The 19195-nt window shown below is 35.5% G+C and overlaps 1 pseudogene; it reads left to right on the top strand.

Moving 5' to 3' along the window:
• The first annotated feature begins 3360 nt into the window (after nucleotides 1–3360).
• On the top strand, nucleotides 3361–5405 carry LOC101566753 (annotated as a pseudogene).
• Nucleotides 5406–19195: the final 13790 nt, after the last annotated feature.

The following is a 19195-nucleotide window of genomic DNA, read 5'->3' as shown; positions in this document are numbered from 1 at the left end:
ATCAGAAATTCTGAATGTGATCACAAAGACAGTAGTTGTTAAATTCTCCAATAGTATGGAAAAGTCAAACACTAAAAATTTATAAGAACAGTAACTCTAACTCTGTTCCATAGCTTGAGTTCCCAGGACTCTCATGGTAGTTCCTATTACCAACTTTTATTTCTTTTATTAAATTGAAATTTATTTTTCCTAAACATAATATGAATGAGTGTAATAAACTTAACATCAACAACATGGAGGTGATTTAAAGACTGACTGACTGCCTGTGAAGATTTTGCTAATCTTTTCCTCCAGAAGTGGGCCAGCAGGGCCATGGCAGTAATTTGTCTAGGACATGGATGAAAACCAGGCAGTGTGGGTGGAGAATTTTCAATCAATAATTAAGTCAATTCAATGCTGTCTTGCTTTATTTAGAAAACCACTCTGTGCTGGCAATCTGGATCAAATCACTAATTAAATGCTCATTAAAAAAAGAAATCTTCTGTTGAGCTACATTCTAGACACTATTGGAAATTTTTGTTGGATATATATTTAAGGTTCTCATCAGTGTTTTTGCATTATTTATACTTCAGCAAAAGCTACGTTCTCTGTGGATGTTCATTTGGAGAAAGTCAATAACAAAGTGAGATCCTCACGTCCTCATTTTAGCCTCATGCGTTTCCTTGGAGAATTCGCTCCTACCATTCAGAATCAAATTTCTGACCTTTTAAATGTGCTGTTCACAGTAGTGTGGAGATACACACTGAGATGGTATTGACTGTAAATGTGAAGAAACAGAAGAATTACTCAACATAAATCATTGTACACAGTATCCTCTGAATTTTATGAGATATGATTTTTGAAGGTTATCATAATTTATATTACAACCTTTTGAAAAATAACCCTTTTCACTTTTCCATTTCCTCTTTTAAAAATTTTCTTTAGTTACTATATAGTTCTTAATATAAATATTCATTTTATTTTTAGTTGCATATTTACTTACAGGAAGTTCAATAAAATGAAATGTCTATGCTTATCTAGCTTATGATTATTAACTGAAAGACTAAATAAAAGTAATTTACGAATAAGTAACAAATAGGTCCTGTTTCTCTTTCCTTGAGACTCAAGCTATGGCACTGAGGTTATAGTAATCCTTCTTTCTTTCTTGGTCTCTCATTGTTTCCCTTACAATTAGTGTGTTTAACTTGAAATAAGCTAACAATATGTGAGCTGCCCACATGAAGCAAATTTCATCATTTTCCCTTAAATTTATCCTACTGAGTCAGTAAATTCCAAGCATTTCAATATTTTATGCTTAGCTTCTACTTCCAAAATGGCAAGGGTATTTGTTCTCATTTCTAACTCCTTTATTTCTATTTTCTATAAGTCGCTGCTACAAAAGCTTTTAAAAAAGGAAAAATGGCCACCAGCACCTGTCTCGTTCTGAGAGGCAAGATCTTATCACTGACAGGTAATCAATAAAACAAATGAAAAGTAATAACATCAGGCTTAAGAAGTAAAGTTTTTATCCCTCGCCTGAAGCGAGAGTTCACCAATATGCTAAAATCAATCAATCTTCCCCTCAGACTGAACCTATATCTTAATCGTTAAATCTTTAAGAGTACCAGATGCAGAGCCCCCGCTGCTTGCTCTCAGCCTGCAGAACAGAGCAGGCTGCCTGCTTCTCCCCTCGGGCCTCGGAGCCTGCACAGATCCGCAGCAAGGCAGCGCTGACCTTGGTTAGAGGGAGCGCGGATCCACACTTTTCTAGCTGAGCAGATTATAAGCAACCTCTTTGTACCCACTGTGATGAAAGTCATTCTGAACTTCCTGGGAAACAGGCAGTAAGCACAGTCAATGAGAATCCGGATGGTGATCAAGTATTCTGCAAATAGTGGCCAGGAGCTGGCGTGTGCAGCTCTTCCATCCAAATAAGACAGCACGGCGCGCTCCTGTGTGAGAAATCATTTATTGCCTTAAGCGAGAGAAAGTAAATGCCGTGTTAGCATGAAGATAGTGCTCTGAAGTCATCTTCTATGTGGATATTCATATATTTTATTATTTTAAAGAAAATGTTCAAAATCTATTATTCTTCGCACGTGATGTAATTGTGCTTAGTTGTGAGCAGATTCAGAGTGTTGACCTTTGTTATACTCTCAGGGCTTTGTCCTGATCATCTAAGGCAGTTGATTAGATAACAAATTAAATTGGGAAAAGGCTATGCAACAAAAAATAGTATATTGAGAAAAATCAATGCACATACATTCTCCTGAAGTTCTAAATTAACTTTATTTTCTCTGTTTCCTAATTCCGTTTTAGATACGATAATTAATACTTGTGTGTGATCAGATTATGGTGACCAAAGTATAAACAATTAATGCATATTATTCTCATAGATCACATGCACTGAAACCCTCAGTGTGTAAGGTCTATTTCAATGACAGTTCCGGCAGAAATTCTTTCTTCGTAGAATGGGTAAAGGAATCATTTTTTCAAAATAGATTATAAATATTTGCTATGATGTTAGTAATTAAATGAGATTTGAATTTTTAGAATTTCTTCCTGAAAATTTTTTGTTTTTCCTTCAGCTTAGAAAAGTGCTAAAACATTGACTTAGAAATAGTTAAAATAAGAAAGTTATAAAAAGTGACTATCTCCACACACAGAATGATTTTTTCCTTCTTTGCTCTATTAAAACTTCTCTCTTCAACATCACAGAAGCACTTCTTCAGTAGGGTATTGGCAGTCCTCCACCTGATTTTCGTGTGTTTTTATTTTAATCAACTCCATCACATAACATTTATTTTAGCTTTCAGTTGGAGAGTATTAATATTTTTCCCTTATATCAATCCTAAAAATACAAACTGCTTAGATTTTTACCTTTTTTTTTAATCTGTGCATCTCTCTTATCAGCTCAAACATGATAAAAATCTTTATTCTTATCTTCAGAAAAATATTTTTTTCTTTTATCTTTCAGAAGGTTTCTTATGTTCTTCTGCAATGACAAATTGATAACTTGCCATCTTTACAGATAAGACATGCATGTACTATCTTCAGCGACTTTGATTCCCAAGATTTGACAAATTAAGTCAAAATGTGGTCACAGAAACAAATTAGCATATACAAATTGTTGGTGAAAATAACCTGTAGCAAGAAAGTTTTTTAAATAATTTGTTGGCCCTCATAACTTTTACAAAGTATTATATTTCTCTCCACATTTCTATATTAAGCTATATATTTTATTAAGTTTTGTCATACTGGTGGCGGAGTGGAGTTTAGCTGGTGAGACCCAGGAGCTGGGTCACCCGATGCCTGGGTCTGTGGTTGCTGCACGGCCAGCTCTGCCGGCTGGTACTGTTCGATAAGGACGTGCAGTGCTCTATGGCAGGGAACTTCTGGCAGAGCTCCTACTATGTTCAGGGGATTTTGGATAAACAGTGTCAAAAAGATTTAAAGTTTCTTTCAGAAGAAGAGTATGAAAAATTATAGATATTTTATACAAATTTATCCAAGCATTAGGTGAACATCTTAAATTAAGACAACAAGTTATTGCCACTGCCTCAGTCTATTTCAAGAAACTGTATGCCAGGTATTCTCTGAAAAATATAGATCCTGTTTTAATGACTCCTACATGTGTATTTTTGGCATCTAAATTAGAGGAATTTGGAGTAGTCTCAGATGCAATATTGATTGCTGCTACTACTCCTGTATTAAAAACTAGATTTTTTTAACCTTAGAAACGAAGATTTTATTATGTTCTACTTAATAATATGAACATCATACTGTGTTAAAAAGTATTATAGTTTTAAAATTTATGTAATTGTATCCTATACGCTAAGTACATTTTTAAATTAATTTCATTGAGAAAGAAATAGCAATGAGAGTTTCAAAACAGGTTAGTAGGATAGTTACAATAAATAATACATTGTATATTGTTGCCTTCATAGTAGTTATTCATATTATAAGATGCAGACATGATACCTTGTCTAACCATTATTTTAGTACAAATCTTTCTTCTCTTTCAGCTAAGAGAAAGTAACTGTTTATCTATCCTATTTTGTTTATACAGATATATACATTTTTTCAATACAAAATGGTCCTTTATTTATATCCTCTTTGTTTTGTTTAGTTTTGTCAGAGATGGGAATTCCATTGCCATTCAGATATTGTAGGTGCATGAATTCAGCTAAATAACTCAATATAGTCCAGTAGTCCATAATAGGAGTGGGATAGCCACAGAACTGGCAAATCAGAAGTTGTTGACTTGAGCCTTTTACAGCTCAGCATATTAATATTGTTTTACTTTTTATAGTGGTGTCCCACATTTTATGTTCAAGGAGATTATGGGGCCTCAGAGGAAAGTGACTGACAATGTAGACTATGACTAATGAGAGTCACTTAGAAAACATGCTCTCAGGCCTTCACGAGAGCAAATTGGTCAAGCAATGGTCATGGCTCATCCAGATGGATGACACAGACAAAAGATCTACAAACTTCTGTATAGGGTTTCAAGGTAAATCCTGAGGGGATTTGACTGACCTTGTCAGATATAAAACTTACATTTTTTGAGGGCTGGCCAAATAGCTCAGTGGATTAAAGCACCTGCAAGCAGGCACAGGGTCTGGGCATTGGATCTCTGGGCCTGCTGTGCCAGCCCTGCCCCCAGGGTGTGCTGAGAGGGCAACTGAGACTGGGTATGGTGGTGCATGCATGTAATTCCAGGTCTTGGGAGGCTGTACTCAGGCAGATCACTACAAATCTGATCTAGTAGTGAGACCATGAACACCCTGTAGACCCTTCCCTACACACACACACACACACACACACACACACACACACACACACACAGAGTTACATTTTTTGTTATATAGTTCTTGCTTTATCTTGGTCTTAACCATCCAGCAGAAAATTATAAACACAGGTATAAAAACTAGATTTTCATATGCCTTCCCAAATGAATTTCCTCATGGGATGAATCATATACTAAAATGTGAATTCTATCTTTTAGAACTAATGGACTGTGCTTGATAGTGTGTCATCCTAATAGACCTTTGCTCCAATATGTGCAGGACATGGGCCAAGAAGACATGTTGCTTTCCTTTGCATGGAGGACAGTGAATGACACCTACAGAACGGATCTATCCCTACCCTATTCTTCTTTCACAATAGCTTTAGCTTCTCCACATGTAGCTTCTGCGGTACAGCCCAAAGACACCAGGCAGTGCTTTGCTGAGCTTTCTGTGGATATGGAGAAGATTTCAGAAATAATCAGGGTTATTTCAAAACTATATGAGCAGTGGAAGAATTTCAATGAGATAAAAGAGAAGGTATCTATTCTTAGCAAGATGCCAAAACCAAAACCACCACCAAACAGAAATTCCACGAGTGACTCTTCACTAGTGGCAGGGCCTGAAGCTGCAAGATGATGGTGGAGAAGATAAGGCAATAATCCTATTGTCACATTTATGGCTATTGTAAACCTTAGTTGCTATTTTAAAATTCAATATTTTATAGGAAATTGCCATTTTTCTCTAACTTAAAAAGTTTACTGTAATTACATATGATTTTCTTATGCCATTGTACAACTTTTTTTAAAATGACCTTTGATTTTCTTAAAAATGTAGATAGAGGATATTATTTATTAATGTATAATATCCTATTTAATTTTATAGGAAACTTGTTCAGAAGCAGCTGTAATCTATGTTGGGTGACACCTGTAATAACAGTGAAACCCCCTACTCTAATTTAATTTTTTTAGTGCATACGGATGCTAACTTTCAGACTGCTTGTTATGTGTGAGGGTACAAAGTTAACTAAGAATAAAAACATAAAAACAATCGTTAGTCTTCTGGATTTTAATTCTTCCACATCAGTATCTATGATATGGAATATTTCTGTTTTATGGACTATGCCACAACATAGTGAACTTCAGAAATTAGTGAGTTTATCTGTGTGCTACAAATGCACCTTTTAATTAGTATAAAATCTCTTTCTTCCCCATTTGAACAGTGAAGGAGAGCAGGGTCCAAGTGGAAAATAGAGCTCTAGCTACAGCCAATCTTAAAACATTTGAATAATTCCATACTGAACCCTTGGAAATGAACCACGGGACAGATTTCAGTCATGTCTTCAGTGGAACACAAATGAAAGTGAATAGCTTGTTTCTGTCAACAAATTTGGGCAGTGTCGCGCACGACCTCGCCAGCAAGGACGACGCAACACACAGCTCTTCCTTCAGCGGTTTATTCAGGCTCCTAACAGTAAGTTTCTTATGCTCTCTCTCTCTCTTTTCCCTCGAGCCCTCGGCCTATATATGATCCCGAGCCCAATCCCAGTGTGCCACGTGGGCATCGCCCATGGGTGCAGCCTATGCGGAAGCAAATCAAGACAGCAGCCCTGGCCATATAAGGAGTTGTTGTGCACAGAGAGCGCTCACCCACGGCGGGTGGAAGGCGGAAACCAGCGCCATCCTGTAGGCGCGGTCCTTCGCAGCTCTCCACAGGGCAGTGATTTTATTTTTGCAAAACAGGTTTTTTTTACTTAATTTTAGTACACGATTGATTTAAAATTGCTTCATTATAAAAGGTTAGAAAAGTTCTGAGGGAACCTACAGACACGTAGGCACTTGAAAGTTGATAACTTTTGCTTAGTATATTATTTTTAATTTGGATAATAGAACTTGTAGCTTTTTATTATGTCAGAAAACAAAACATTATTTGTTTAAAATTCTCCTGGTTATTGAAGGACCAGAAAAGGATCTAAAGAGTCAACATATGAAGTTTTAATCTACTCTGTAGGTTAAATTTTAAAACTATTTAATATATCAGACCTTAAAAATCCTCAAAATAATCAGGGAATTTAATCAAGGTATTGACAATTAACTATCAGATAAATAGGCTTTTTGAAAGTTTGGCTAAAACACCACAATAAAATTAAAATTTGGTAAATGTTTTGTATTAACTTTTAATCTGGTGTGAATTTTTTTTAAATAAAAGACACTATGCTCTAGTTTAATTTTTTGAAATCTTTTACTTATTTATTTGGTGTATGGTCTCACTATGCAGCTTGGACTCACACTGATCTCCTATCTCAGCTACCTCAAGGCTAGGATTCCAGGTGTGTGCCATGATGTTTCGTTTCCGTGACTGGCACAATGTCCCAGGGTTTCTGGCCCAGGGTGGCATGTGGTGCCAGGGATTGAACCCAGCTATCTGCACTTGCAAGTCAGGTGCTGAGACTGCTGAGCTATCTCCGCAGCCCGCGCCCTAGTTGAGTTTTATGTGTTAGTGCAGACATACAGATTTACTTGGCTGTCTTGAACCAGGAACACAGTCAGGTTGCAGGTAAGTGTGATCTTGATAGTCTTAATTCTCGTGAGTGTAGGATTTTAGACTAAGTGTTTTGTCAGGGAGACTGCTGTCTGTGAAATGTAAGACATTAATCATATTCTTCATATTTGAAGAATGATAAACCTGATGTCATAGGATATTAATGTATAATGGAAGAATTAAAAAAAATTAGAGCTTAATTGTGAACAATGGAATAGTCAATGTTGACTTCCTAGAATAAAATACAAATAAAAGCAAATTCTCCAGCCCCCTAAAAAAGTTTTGTCACACTTATGTAGTGTTGTCTCTGTGGTAACCTCATCAGGTTGCCAATGGATATTTTTGTCCAATGTGACTTATAAATAATATCTCCATTATAGCTACTCTGTAAGAAAATAAATCTCTGAAATAATATACTGTTTCCTTCCTGAATTTTGTGGATTCTAAAATTGAAATATTGGCAAGTTGTGACTCATTTCCAAACCAAAACAAATATTAAAGTGCTCCTCCTCAATTTATTTTGATCATAAAATAAATTAGCATAAAATACATTAGCAGAAAGATAACCACTTAGTTTCTTCTCCACAAAATTATTTCTCAGATGTGAAAAATGACTTTCCACTGACCTCATACATCACACACACATACAGTGATTGTATATGAATTTTAGAAACAAATTCTTGGGCTACACAGCACACCATTTAATTATAATTTCAGGGATGGAGCTTTGGGTCCGTGTAGGAACTACACTGATGATGGGACTTCTGTCCCTCTAGTTGTGAGGATCCCTGATAGTGGAAACATCTGCCATTGTATGGAGGAACCCAAGAGCAAACAGAGCCAGTGAAAAAGCTCTCTGCTTAGTGAGATAATCCTCGTAAAATCTTTCACTTCTGAGTTTTGAAATCCTGTTGCCATCAGTGTGAATCCCGCAGCATGGATTAACTATCAGGAGTACACAAGACAACTGCATCTCTCATGGCCTGCTCCAGATACAGGGCTTGGGCAGCCTGGATGTTTTAGTCTTTAGCATAAATGCAGCACAACACCTGCAGCTGTTTGTCCCCTATGATCCAAACTCCCAGTCTTCTGCATCAGGAGATAACCATGCCCAGGACAGAATGCCCAGGCCAAAACCTCTTTTTAAAACCATGTGGAAGCTATTTTCTATTCAGAAAAATGTACATATATAAAATCTTACACATGACTTCAATAGAGGCACTCTCATGGTTTGTGTCTAGTTACTCGTTACCCAAAAGCCTCCTGTACTTGTGGATGGTGCTTTTTCAGAGGTAGCTGAATCTAGAATTTGTGACCAAGTCATGGGACCAATGCTTGGATTATGGGTGCTAGGATGAAGAGTGAGCGACTGTTGGATTACTCCACCGATTTGGCTGACACCACCCTAATTACAGCAGTCTGGATGAGATAAAAGGGGCAGAAAGAGATTCATTTTCTTCTACCCTCACTTGATACTTTTGCTGTTTCCTACTGCTGTGAACTGCCTCTCTACCATGTCCCACCCTGGCTTGGAGCCAGCTGATGATTGACTGAATCCTCTACAACTGTGACCTGAATAAAATTTTCCTCTCTTCACTTGTGAGTGCATTTTGTCTCAGCAGCAAGCAAAAGGTCACCAGGACAGCTACCACCTGGGCAAGTGTGAATCTTGCGAATAATCTTTGAAATTTTCTGAGAAATCTTATAAACAGTTATACATTTCTGTATTTTAAAATCATATCTGACATACTATATAAAACTGTAACAACTATGAAGATATTTAAAATTAATTTACTGATTTCCTTCTTAAGCAGTCCATTTTGCATGTATTGCCTCACGTTCTCTTGTTTGGAAATTATTTTAAGTCGATCTTAAGACTTTCATATCTATTACTAAGTTATTTATCTCACTTTCCAGCATCAAATAAACTGACACTATTGAATTACTCAATTGTCGATGCATTACCTAAATGAAAAACAAATAGGAAGACATGCCACTGGGTTCCACAAACACCTCCTTTACTTTTTAGCTGTAAATTCTGACATTCGGTTTAACAGTACTTAGCTGTGTGTCTCATTCTGTTTGTCTGAGTGGTACAGTAAGAAATTTTGTGTTTGGTCACTTGGAGCAGTGAAAGCAAGATGTGTGCAATTGATCAGAAAAACCCCAAACCAGGATTGCCCCTGACGTGATGTTCCACTTAAAGCATTGGTATGTACTAACATCAGCATTGAAGACAATGTAACACACACACACACACACACACACACACACACACACACACCCCAATCTACAATTCTCCTTTTTCTTTTGATTTTGCTGATAGAGACATCTAGTGTGGAACAACGACACATGAAAATCAGTCTTGCAAGCTTTGGAGGAAGTAAAAAGTGAATCATTGGATTATTCTTCCATGGATGGGGAAGATGGTCTGTTACAGTAAAATCCATGTTTTCATAGTAGAAAAGTGATGATGTGAAGATGATGACAGTGACATTCGCCACATGAGCCAAGTCCCTGTGACCTTGAAATGGAGTTAGAATCAACTAGCACAGTCACAGGGAATGTGGCGCTCCTGGATTCAGATGATGAAGAAAATAGCAACATGAGTTTGTATTTGACTAGTTGAAATGTTGCAAAATGATCTCACAACTAAGAGGGATGATTCAGTGATAGAACCAGGCCCCAAAATAAAGTGAGTGGCTTTGCAACCCTGAATGTATGGGACAGAATTACAGCAATTTCATTCAATTTTGAAATGGGAACAATTGAAATGCCACAAGATGTTGTGAAATATACAAAGGCTGAAATACAAGTAAAAGTTTCTCTATGCACCAATAGCCATACCATAAAAATGACACCAGTAGCCATATTCAAATATTCAAATATTATGACATATCACTAGCTAAAATGAAAGTATTCATAAATCATAGCAGGAGCTTCCCATGGTAATCATAGGAATGTAAAAGACTTATGAGAAAACAAAGATTAAAATATGACATTAAAATATATGCCCTTATTGTGCTTTCAATTTAGAAATTTATCCTGAAACTTACCTATCAGATCCTTATTCATATATAAATAAACCAAATGATGTTGCAAATGAATTTGTCACTTCTATCCCTGAAACTCATTGGTATATGACATTTGACAATTGATTTACCAGTTTCCAGTTGATATTTCTAATGGTACAGATGTTGACCACCACAGGAAATGTACATAGGAACAAAACACAAATTCCAAAAACCTTGCTCCAGTTTCAAAACAGAGAACTGTATAGTAGAATCTTTGAATTTAAGAAACATTTACATTAGCCTCATATGTGGCCAAGAAAAAAAAAACTGTATTGTGGATCTCAACATTTCACCACGATGCAAATATTAACAGTGAATCCTAGACAAAATGGAAGCCTGATGTGGAAATCTTCTACAACAATTCCAGAGGTGGAGTACATGTTGTTGATGAGTTACTCAGTAACTCTGGTGCAGTTGAAACACAAATCATTGGCCAAAGGTTGTGTTTTACTTCATCTTAAATATGACGTCATAAATAGTTTGATAGTTTACAAAGAAAATAACCAGTGCATAATATAATGGAGACATTTTCTGAAAGGATTGGGACTGGATCTTATGAGATATCATTCACAGAGGAAGAAAAACAAATTATTTCTGCCCATGGAATTTCACAAGTAGTTGTGGAGCATACTGATGATCTCATAGCTGCACAGAATCACATAGACCTACTATGGCAACCGGAGGACAAAGACCCCCAAAATGATATCAGTTTTTCCCTGTAAGAAAGACCAGGAATTCAAAACATGTGTGCTATCAGTATAAGTGGTACCTGTGCATGGAACATGCAATTTTTCTGTGTGAAGATAACATTGGGTAGGACAATTGAAAGAAAGATTATTTTTGTTGTAGAGTTCTATTGGTATTTTTATTTCATAGGTTTTTCTTTCTGATGTTTACTCGTGGGTATTGTAAACAAGTTAACAGTGGATGCAAAAATATTGGTCTATTCTAAGCATTCATTACTAATTTATTTTGTTGATTTTATTTTTCTGTTGAGTGCACATTGTACAGCATATTAGTGACTTTCCAACAGAACAGGAAGACAAATGAAAACAATGGCTTGTCTCAGAGGTAAGGAAAGCTAAGCACTTGTGCTATCAGTGAAAGAGAGACACGTACACAAAGCATACATCTGTCATGTGTGAAGACTGCCTTGGGTGTGCCAGCAAAAGCAAAGTTGGTTTCTGGAGTAGGCTTTGGTTTGCGTTTCCATTGCAGTTCACATAGGTTTCTTCCATTTTTTTTAAAGAGAGGCATAAAAATTACTTTTTAGAGGATGTACAGCTTGCACTCAAGAGTGAATAGTGGGTGCTCAAAGAAACAAGGCACTCACATAGGCTTTTGTTTCTGATCTTTTATGTTTGTAAGAAGTGCATAGATTGGGGACAACCCACTTTGGCTCCCCACTGCTACCCCTGTCTTGGACAGGAGCTTTTTTTCCCTCAATAAATATATTTTGCTCATAAAAAAATGAAGTACACAGCTGATATGAAAATGTATTTATTCCAGATTCACAATTCATATTAAGAATTTGATGGTTTATTTTATTAATATTTTATGTTCCTATTAACTACATATTGCAGAGAGCCAGCCAGATAGCTCAGCAGATTAAAGTGCCTGCTTAGGGAGAGCACAGAGGCTGGGATTTGATCCCCGGGTGCGTTATCGGGATCCCAGTGCTTGCTGAGACAACAATTGAGACTGGGCATGGTAGTACGTACCTGTGATCCCAGCTCTTGGGAGGCTAAAAACAGGAGAATCATTATGAGTCAGACCTACATAGTGAGACTCTGTAGACTCTGTAGACCTTGTACTAAATACATTTAATAAAAAACTACATATTGCATAATATAATAACCTCCTGACAAAATAGCAAGACATGAAGTGTATCCTAGAAAAAGGCCAGAAAAGTAAAACACATGTGTTTTCAGTGTAACTATGTGTGTGCATAGAACATGCTGTTGTCCTGTGTGAAGACAACTTCAGGTTTGATAATTGAAGTAAAGATATTTTTGATAGGATGCTATTGGTATTTTTATTTAAATTTTAAATTCATATATGAATTTATTTTTATTCTTTAGACTTTGTATACCAAAATCTAGTTGATGCTGAAGAATTTGATGATTTGTTATGAAGAACAAATATTAAAAATGCAGGACTGGAGAGATACCTTAGTGGTGTCAGTGCCTGCCTGGCAAGTGCAAGGTCCTGAGTTTAATCCCCAGTATTGAAAAATAAAAAGAGGAATACTTTATTTTTTGTGAGATTTTTTTATTAAGCACTCATTGCTTAATATAATCAAATTTATAAACTTAAAATTAATAATTCATCAGTACAATATTTCAATGATTAAATGTGGTTTTGATACACCCAAGTGTATGAGCTTTTATTACAAAAAATGTGTTATGCTCCATGGGCTATCCATAGGCTCTAGCTTAAAAAAAAAACTGAGTCTTAGAAACATGTAGAAATAAATTTGACATTAAATGATTCTTTTAAAAGTCTGTTATACAAAATAATCTATTGGTTGGATTATTGACTTTCTTATGGAAGAATACACTATTTTAGTTATTAAATTGTATATATAATTCCAGGAATGTCCACAATAGTTTCATACATAGGACTTCTAAGTTGCTTCATAAAATATACAGTGGGGGCTGGGGAGATGGCTCAGTAGAATAAGTGCTTCTCTGGCAAGCACAAAGGACTGAGTTCAATCCCCAGTTCCACCAAAAATTAAAAAATAAAACATACAGTGATTTTGAAGATATGGTTTTATTTTGTTGTCATTTAAAATTATGTCAGGAGCATTCAATTCCATAGGCACAGCAATCATCTTGGTATTTAAACTCTAGTAGGTACTTTACTAATTATGACATATCAATACTGAGATTTCTTTCATTTTTGTGGAGAACAAACACAGTTGTTTCTGATAGTTTAGTGGACCTGCTACTTTAATTGTGAGTAAATAATCATTATTACCAAATTCTTCATCTGCATTAACTCAGCCACATATGGTTAGCTAAGGTGATAAAGGTTTTCCAATTATAAAATTCCCAAGTTCTCACAATAGGTAGAGGAAAAAAACCATAGCAAAAATAGGGGTTAATTTGTACATAATTGCTATAAAGACTCCAATTAAATTTCAGTTTCCCAAGTGCTGTGATTGCAAGTGTGTGCCACCACGCCCAGTCTCAGGAGATCAAACCCAGCCCCTGTGTCTGCCTAAACAGGCACTTTAATCCACTGGGCTTTCTGGCCATCCTTAAGAACAGTCAAATATGAAGCACAGGTACTATGCACAATACACAGTAATTCCATATTATTTAAAGACGTACACTATAAGCAGAAATATTTTCAATTAATCATTTCAACACCAGTATGATATCAGGTTTTACAGCTTTCCTTCAAGAAAATGTAATGAATATTACTATAAAAGACTACCTTACTTTTTAGACTAACATTTAAATTTACAAAGTATGTTTTTCTAACTTTCATTTACTGTGATAATACAATTCTTTTGGAGTGCTATATTTGAAATCATAGGAAAACAGTAGTGTTTTACATTCTATCTGGACAACAGTCAAAATGATCCATTTGATTGTTCTGCTCCATCTGAGATAACGATATGCAATTTATACATGAAGAATGCTATGACCAGCCTTCATTGATCCTCTTGGTTTTCAGTTTATTACATTTTCACACATGTGATGAATTTTTGTGAATTCCATGTAGACAACTTCATCTTTTTCTAGTAGAAACCAACATGAATTTGTGAAAAGGATTATCACAGTTGGAGCTGGTAGTATTAATATCTTGCCCTCCGCCTGCCTTAGATGAAAGCCATATGGACCACTTTAGTGCACACGTGTCCATTAGGGTCTATTAAAGTAAGAGCCATGATGTGGCTGACAAACCCTTGCGGGTAGGAACCTTGGTTCCCAGTGTGGCGGTGTGCAGAGGTAGGGACATCTAAGATGTTGTGCCTACTGGGCTGTCCTGAGGTCACTGGGAGCGGCTTTTGCAGGTGGTTCACATAGTTTTCTTGGGACACGGATTCATTCTTACTGAAGAAATTTTAGTAACATAACAATTCTGCTGCTTCTCTTGCCCTAGTTTCTTACCACACGGCGTTCTTTGGTTCCCCAGGGCTCTGCCAAAAGAAGGTGATTATTAGATGCTGTTCCCAGCGTGGGCCACCGCCAGGAGGAAAAACGAACCGTGTGTGTGTGTGTGTGTGTGTGTGTGTGTGTGTGTGTGTGTGTATGCTCAAGGCATTTACTACAAGGGTCCACAGGGTCTCACTGCACAGATCAGACTGGTAGTGATCCTTCCGTTTTAAGCCTTTCAAGTACTGGGATTACAGGCTAGTTCCACCACGCCCAGTCTCAATGGCTGTCTCAGCGCACCCCTGGGGTGGGGCCAGCACAGTACAGCAGGGATTGAACCCCAATCCCTGCGTCTGCCTAAGCAGGTGCTTTAGTCTGATGAGCTATTGACTGGCCCTTCTTGTTTGTCATTTATCCCATAATCAGAAAAAATGTACAAAGACGCTGAGGGAAGTATTTTTTTTTAATCTCATTTATCACTTGAAACTAAGCATAGTAAGGAAATACAGCTGTCCAGCAGACTTCTAAATCTTTGGTGACTCACTCAGCATGTAAATATCAGGTGCATTACTGGAGAAAATAAATAAATGTGAGCTAATGACATTAGGTAACAATGGAAATAAGAGAAAAAAAATGAACCTCTAATGTGGGTATTTGAAACAATGTGATTTTATTAAGCACTATGAGCAGTAAAAAGTGTCTTGGGGGAAATCATAAAATTAAGAAAAATATTGAGGCAATAAATCTTTTTACACTGGAAAACATATCATAAAAGTGTAAAAAAAATAATCTAATTTGTTGTTTTGAAATAAAGTTACTAGAAATTCATTTCACTTAAAAGTACCAATTAAGAATCTACTGTAAAATTTGTATAAGTTAATTCGTTGTACTCCTTTCATTAACCCTACATTGTACTTCTTCTTATGTTGCTTGCTTTATCTTTTTATACAGTGTTGCTCTATTTTTTATCTTTTTATACATTGTGTTCTTATTTCTGCATTGGACAACTTACTTCAATATTAATTTTTGAAAATATATAGCTTAAGTTTAGAAATCTGTATTGTTTTTCTAAACAGCATTTTAGATTAGAATACTATTAGACTATTACACAAACATATTACATTAACACAAAATATTTCAGCCAATCTAAATAAAAATATCCTACTAAGAATATTCTCCCATTTATCATGTTTTCCAAGTAATAAGTAGGCACCAAGTTTCTACCCTTTTCACTCTTCCCACATTTTTTGCTTGCTCACTTCAGCATCTTGAGTTTCTGTACTTCTCTAAATTCCATTTGTTTTCTCAAATCATGAGTTCCGTAGGATTATTTGTTTTCTGGACTTTACATAAATTCTATTTCAGCTATCAAACATCATTCTTAAAAGTAAAATTAGTATAATAATATATATGGCTTACAACATTTCGCATAACTTCATTGCCATCAAGTTCCTTGTGGATGATATCGTATGTGAATATATATTTAGTATCTGTAATGTTGTGTAAGGAATGAAACCACTGGTACTTGATTTTTTTTCGTTTTTCTTCTCTTTTACATTATTATAGTCCCATTGATATTCATTGTTCAGTTTGCTCTGGGGTGACTGGAGCCCACTTAAAAAGATTGAGATTGAAATAGGGTAGCTATTGCCTCAAATTGTAGAAATTTTGCAATGAATAGAAAATTTTCTATGCTTACATTATTTCAAGACATTCACTGTACACTGGAAGACACGTTTTCTGCCAAATATGAGGAAAGTGCACTAACAAAATTTAGGTTAAAACAAATGGTAATCCATCCTGCTAGAGGAGATGGCCAGGCAAATAATTACAAGTATTTTCTCTTGCTAGCACTTTATGTTTTTGTTCAGTAAACACTGATTTTTATTATCTTCAGGCAACTATTTAAAGTATGGGACTTCCTCGAGGAAACAATATACCAGTGAACAAACATTTTTATTCCTAGTGCTTCCAAGTCAATGGAAGAAATGAGACTTTTTAAAATATAGTACGTGTCACAGTGTACCAGCACAGAAATATTGAAGAAAGCTGAAGTTGGAAAGCTATTCTAATTAGACAAATAGGAAAGAGGATGAATAAAAGCATGTTTGAAGTGCCTAGTGGGGAGAAGGACCTGTGTGTCTAGAAGTTAAACTCATTTGCTTTTTTTTTAGTGTTACCATTTTGTGTTTGCAGCATACTGTACTGATTAAATTAACTTTTGAGAGTTGAAATAAGTACATAACATCCAATTCTGTTTTCATTCCTTTCTACCCCTTTGCTTATATCTCTTTATATTTTGTGCTTTGCAAAATATATTTCCCTGATTTTTATTATCTGTATTTTGTTTTACTCTTACTAATTATTTCCTTAGTGCTTGATTTACAAGACTAAATCTTGAAAAGGTAATGCCTCGAGCAGAGTGACCTTTCAGGCCCTCTAGTCTGGATATAATTGGAAAAGTTCTAAGCAATAAAATACTATGATTTGAAGAGATGAATGCCAGCCAGACATGGTGAAGTATGCCTCTAATCCCAGCAAGAAAATGACAAATTCATGCCCAACCCTGGTAATTAAGTTATTTAGTGATATGCTATCTGAAACAAAAACGAGGAAAAGCAGAATGACTTGAGATAATCATCAGGTGAAGGTCTTGAGTTTAATCCCCAGTACTTTAAAATAGATGATGGATCACAGACAGATATACAGACAGATTGATAAACAGACAAGTACCTAAGGAACTGCTACCCACAAGCTTTAGCTATGAAACATATCATGTAAGAATGCATATTCCTGGGGGAAGGATTTGTTTATTTGAAAATTATGGTTAACATGGAGCTTTCCAAAACATGGGAATCACATCTTTTGAACTTTAGTATTTTTATTTCTTCCATTAACTGCTTGTTTTTCATTATTCATTGTTGAGACTTCTGCCAGTAACTCAGAATATTCTCAGGTGTCCTTCAATGCCCTCATAACTGTTAAAAGGCTATGTCTCAATGATATGTAAGACTCATACCATAAATATGAGTAGCATACTGCTCACACTCCTAAATTGCATTTTCTGCTGAATCCTTGGGATTATTAGGCATTTTAAAGTATCTATTTCATAAAACTTTTCTTTTGGAGAAGATACATTGGCTTATCGGGCTTTGGAAAGGTAAGTAACTATCTATTTTGGGGGACACTGTCTCAGAAGTTTAGACTTCAGAATCAAAGCTTTGGGTTACTTTTGTTAAAGACTCCATGGACCAACGGTAAACAGGACCATGGAGGTCTAAGAAGTGACAGAAGGTAGAAACAGACATAGGTTTTATGCTAAGTTAATCTTAATCTTTCAGAGTGAATGCCACATCTATTGCTAGTTAGGTGCTTTTTCTAACTCATTAAAGTTATTTCTGTATCTTATAAAAAGTAATTTTGTAAGGGTTTATTTTGAGGTTGTCCTTGTCTTCGTAATTTTGCTAGGAGTTTAACCCAGCATGCCGCACATGCCTGCCATGTTCGCTACTTCTGAGCTACATGCTCAGCCTACATGGGATCTGTAAGGAAAGAAATTTAATCTGGAGTGCCTCTCAGATATCAAGTCTATTGTCCTTCATTTACCATAACAGCTCTTGGGATGAGCATATAAATGATAAATATGAGGGAATTCAGTGGAATTCTCTGCAGATAAGGATTAACTTTTACCTCCAGTGATGCAGAGAAAGGAAAGCTGAAGAGACAGATTTTTATATGAATATTTTACCATACCACATAAAAATTATATTATAGACAATGTTCCTATAATTTGTCTTTCCTTCCCTCATTTACTGCAAGTTTTGTGACCTGCACTTTAAAGTATTTGCCCTTTTCAGAGATTTATGCTTAAGATAAAATTTCTTTCTTATGTGGTATGACATTGATTTAAAAAGCCTTGTATTTCAAACTTTCTCCTTGTAGTAATCTTACTAGAATATATTTTTTAAAATGACTATCCTACAGCATATTTTTGCTCTTTTATGTCTTTTGTACATGTTTGAAAACTGAAGTTTATTCTAGAAATTGATTTTAATGACTAAGTGACAATTTGTACAGTTAAAAAATAAAATTCATTTTGTAAGTTTATTGTTAGCATTGTAAAACATTATTATACATATCTGTTCCTATTTATTAATATTTGTTTTTATTTAGTAGCCAACTGTGATAACAACTTCTATCCCAATGTCAATAGTAGAAAACTACCCAATTGACATTGTAAAAATTGTGTAGTCATATCTATATATAAACTAGGCTTATGACTGTACATAGTTGTAGAGGTCATTCCATATAAATTTTATTTTGGAAGATTCTGTCTCAGTAAAAATAGGCAGTTTCAAATTTCCATACCTCATTCATTATTCATACAATTTAATATTGTCCACTTCTGTTTTGTTTATTTATTGCTCTGATTTGGATATGAGCATTATTGGACAGACAAGGGCTCCTTGTCTCAAAGGAGATGAGTCCTAAATGAAAGGTTGTAATCATAACTTAAAAGCCTTTAAAAGTATAGATGAATCCAGATGACTTCATTTATGGGGAGTTATTATTGCAGAAAACTAAATTCCATTTGTGAATGAGGTTGACGTTGGACAAAGATGACGAACATATTATTTGTTTTTATTCCTGATTAATTTGTTTAACAGATATTTTGTACTACTAACAGTCAAATTAAGTAGTAGTA

Source organism: Octodon degus, unplaced genomic scaffold, assembly GCF_000260255.1.
Source record: "Octodon degus isolate 3935 unplaced genomic scaffold, OctDeg1.0 scaffold00142, whole genome shotgun sequence".
NCBI lineage: Eukaryota > Metazoa > Chordata > Mammalia > Rodentia > Octodontidae > Octodon > Octodon degus.
The sequence above is the reverse complement of the archived record's forward strand: the minus strand, read 5'-3'. Positions and strand labels throughout refer to the sequence as shown.